Genomic DNA, 4,366 nt, shown 5'->3' with positions numbered 1-4,366 from the left:
GACCCTTCACCAGCTATCACCATAGTTACCCAGTGCCCAGTCAGCGACATGTAACATCCCTGTCCATGCTTACTGGTATTGATTTAAAATATAGACACCATATGTCTTCCAAACAACAATAAACAAATACAAGGTGAGTGAAGCTTAGTTGAAAAATAGAAAAGCGTGAGAGAATGAGTAAAAGATCAGTGGTAGGTAAGGGGTTTCATAGAACCTAAGCTATATCTCAATGACCCTTCCTACCAGCGGAGGGTGTCATAATGTTTAGGACCCCCCCCCGCTCCAGATGGCTGGCCCTCACTATCCCTATTTCCAACTGGCTTGTGTCCACCACCAACATCCAGGTGCAGAGTGTGTTAAAGACAAAACTACATGTAATACACAATAGCGTTAAATGTAGGTTTTTTCACTGAATAGATATTCAATCTGAAAACTTGATATTTGTTAGAAGGGAGCGACAGGGTCTGCCACGCAGGCTCCTGCAGCTCCTCCCGACGCGTTTCCCCCCCTTCTAACGCAATGAAAGGGGGTTCATCAGGGGTACAAGATAGAAGACACCTGTAAGAAAGACAGGCATGTGTCACTAATCAAATTCAGGATTAAACATGCTTCCTTGAACCAATGCGTGCAGCAAAGATGACTTACTTAGAAAATGATTAGAGCCAGTGACTCAATAAGTCTTCTGACCAGGATAGGTGCGACAGGTATTACTGTATCCTTTTTTCACAAGATCCCCTATTGTTCCATCAGGATAAGTGGACTTATAAGAGGGGTTATGTCTTTGGACTTACTACAAAACAAAAAGAGTGAAGAGGAAAAAGTCCCTTAGGGCAACATGCAGATTGCACAGAGTCACTATGACAAGGATGGCAATAAACACATAGAAAGAACCTGATTCCTCCTCAATGAACCATGGCCCAACGGATGTGTATTGGTCTCCAATTCACGTGAATAGAGAACCTGCGATGTATAATCAAAATATCACCATTAGAGTCATGATGGAGTAGGGGGCCATCCCCCCAGAGAGAAAAAAAAAATTATTTAAATAGAGGCAATTATATCTACCCTTTGCATCAAATGAGTCAAGGTAGTGGTTGTTCCAGCCTAATTCCTGGAGAATTCTCACCACAGGGTTCCTGTATGTAAAATAAAGGAGTCTACATCATACCCCCATTTCGTGTATCAACATGCGTAAATTCTTGAAAACCACATATGGCATAGGATCACTATAATGTGGATGGTAATAAAAAATAAAAGATGCAAAAAGAACCTGATTGTTCCTTAGTGATCCGGGGTCCAACGGATGTATTATATTCTCCAATTTAAATGAAGAGAGAATCTGTAATGTATAATCAAAATATCCCTGTTAGAGCCATGATGGAGCAGAGGGCCATACCCCAAAAGGCCATTATATCTACCCTTTGACACCAATATGTCAGGGTCGGAGTTGCTCCAGCCTGATCCCTGGAGAATTTTCATAACACGGCTCCTAGATGTGAAAAAAAGGGGACTCCATCATACCCCCATTTACATATCAGTCATGCATAAACCCTCAAATCACAAAAAGTATACCTGCAAAAGAGAAGATACCATCCGAGGAACATCTATGTAACAACCTGCTGCAATCAGCAAAAAATGATAGGCCACCGATAGAGGGGAAAGCAGAATATATGCCTGTAATGAAAGGACTTCCTTATTAGTCCTAGAAATTAAAAAAGTACTGAGGTCCCACCTGTTATAGGTCAGACCTACAAAAGCAGACTAAATCAGTATCAATGGGGGGCCCCCTTTTAAACATACAAAGCATTCACCCCTCCTGGTTTAGGAGGAAGGTACATACCCAAAGAAGTCCTCTAGATCACTCCACTTGCAAAGACCCTGTCCGGGTCCCGAGTGCCGATGCACATCTGAGACGCAGGGAGTGGTGCTGGAAATCCAGTATGTTGCCTGTATCCTAGTGTTGTCAGTGTCCTGCACATGGATCTACTATGAAGGGGTATTTAAAATCGCCGCGTCCCGGAAGTTAGGGGCGGAGTCATCATCCCTTCCCTGCTCACTTTAAGAGTGACAGGAAAAGGGACCTATGGAGACACAGGATCTCCTGATGTTGTGAACGATCACGCCCACTTCCTGTTTGCGTAATGATTGAAAGGAGAATGATCCTATCAGAACCAAGAGTGTGACTCTTGGCATACTGGTGACGCCCACCTCTTATTTCCAATCGATTTTAGCAGGGAAGATGCTAATCATCCTATGCACGAAAGACCTGCCCGGAAGTATGCGTCATATAATTGACGCTGTGGCGAATGACACTGCGTTAACACCCACCTCCTATTCTCAGTCAGATTTAGCAGGGAAAATGCTAATCGCTTTTATGCAGATAGGGACGTGCCCGAAATCATGCGTCACAGGAATGACGCTGCGTTAAAACAAAACTGCCTATTTTGCTGGATTAACTAACAAATATAAAGTCACCCCATATGTCTAACATTATAGAATGCCTATTGTAAGGCGTACACAATACGACAAGCGGGGATAAACGTCATCCCTGATCAGCTTTAAGCATTCCACGGTCAATTAGGACCACGGAATGAGGCGGATAATAGCAATGATAGATCAAACGTGCTAAGGAGAGTACAACAATGTTAGGCATTATTTTCCCGTTTGTAACAATTCTTGTCAAAAATCCCCCATTTCCTAGCTCCAGTGTTTATAGGGGAGACCCTTCATCATACCCTTTGGTAACCTATCGCTCATTGATGACCCCCCTCTTTAGTTTTATATTATAAATTTTTATATGTGTATATATAAAAGCACCAATCCCTCACACACTACATATGGTCCAAGGAAATTTAGATATAATATATACAAACATGAAAAAAAAAGAAACAAGGTGGGTATGGATGACCCACATAAATTTTAATATCACGGCTTTCTATCAGTTATAGCAACCCTTTTTCCCATTAGATGAAGCTGACATAACTAATGTTTTCATTCAAGCCCCCCGGGGAGACTACACCCAGCAAAAAAATCCATCTTGCTTCACGTTGCAAGATGGTTCTGTCCCAATCTCCTCCACGTACTGGTTTTTTAACCACCTCTATGACCTGAAAGGAGATGGTTCTAGTATCGCCATTGTGGTACTCATTCACATGCCGTGAGATGGCCGTATCTCTTTTGTGGCTGATGTCACCCAGGTGTTCTCCAATCCTCACTCGCAGCTGCCTCCTGGTTTTGCCAACATATCCCAGGGGGCAGCTGCAAGTACAGAGATAGACCACCCCCTGGGTCCTGCAATTGGCAAAGTCTCTGATCTTGAAGACCCTGCCAGTCCCCAGATTGGAAAATTCTTTAGTCTGATTTATGAAGATGCAGTAACTGCATCTACCACACCTAAAGGTCCCCTGTGGTTTTCGGTCCAGCCAAGTCCCCTCCCCTCTTGGGGGTATGAAATGGCTGTGCGTGAGGTGATCCCTAATGGATTTCCCCCTCCTAAAGGTAACACTTGGGTGTGGAGAGACGTATTTACCTATATCCGGGTCTGATCTTAAAATGGGCCAATACTGTCTGAGTATTTCCATAACCCTAGGGTTTTGGTCGTCGAATGTAGCCACCAATCTTGTGGTCTCATTGTCGCCCAGTTTTTCTTTTGGCCTAAGTAATTCTCTCCTTGACTGAAACTGCGCATGTTTATACGCAGGTTCAATAACCCTTGGTGGGTAACCTCTCTGCTGGAATCGTCTTTTCATCTCTTGTGCCTGACCCTCAAAATCACTGAGGGAGGAACAGTTTCTTCTTAATCGAAGAAACTGTCCCTTAGGGATACCCCTCCTGAGGGGTGCTGGGTGGTAGCTCTCCCACCTCAGGAGACTATTCGTGGCAGTAGGCTTTCTATAAATGGTTGTAGCTAAATTCCCTTCCAAGTCCCTAGTGATTTTCAAATCTAGGAATGCTAAGGAACTGAAGCTCATCTCGAAGGTGAATCTCAGACCGATGTTGTTTGAGTTCAATTTGTCCAAAAATTGCACAAACAGTGACTCGCCGCCCGTCCAGAGGACGAGGATGTCATCTATATATCGCCCCCAAAATTGTATATGGGGGGAAAAGATGACATCCCCGTCCACGAACACGTGGGTATCCTCCCACCAGCCCAGGAACATGTTGGCGTATGTGGGAGCACAAGGGCTCCCCATCGCCGTGCCCCTGAGCTGGTGGTATATCTTGCCGTCAAAAGAGAAGTAGTTGTGTGTCAAAATGAAACATAGCAGGTTGGTAATAAATCTGCTGTGCTCGCGGCATTGGTTTCTGCGCGTGGAGAGGAAGAATTGCACCGCCTCCAACCCTTTGTCGTGAGGAATACTACTGT

The 4,366-nt window shown here is 44.3% G+C and overlaps 1 long non-coding RNA gene across 1 annotated transcript; it reads right to left on the bottom strand.

Annotated features, from left to right (window-relative positions):
• Positions 1 to 684: 684 nt before the first annotated feature.
• Positions 685 to 1,340, bottom strand: LOC142301255 (uncharacterized). The gene is made up of 4 exons (XR_012752720.1): positions 1,271 to 1,340; positions 1,066 to 1,136; positions 892 to 960; positions 685 to 790 (listed from the first exon to the last, which is right to left on the bottom strand). It is a non-coding gene; the product is annotated as an uncharacterized LOC142301255 (long non-coding RNA).
• Positions 1,341 to 4,366: the final 3,026 nt, after the last annotated feature.

This window comes from Anomaloglossus baeobatrachus, chromosome 4, assembly GCF_048569485.1.
Source record: "Anomaloglossus baeobatrachus isolate aAnoBae1 chromosome 4, aAnoBae1.hap1, whole genome shotgun sequence".
In the NCBI taxonomy this organism is placed as follows: Eukaryota; Metazoa; Chordata; class Amphibia; order Anura; family Aromobatidae; genus Anomaloglossus; species Anomaloglossus baeobatrachus.
This window is presented reverse-complemented; position numbering and strand designations above follow the sequence as displayed.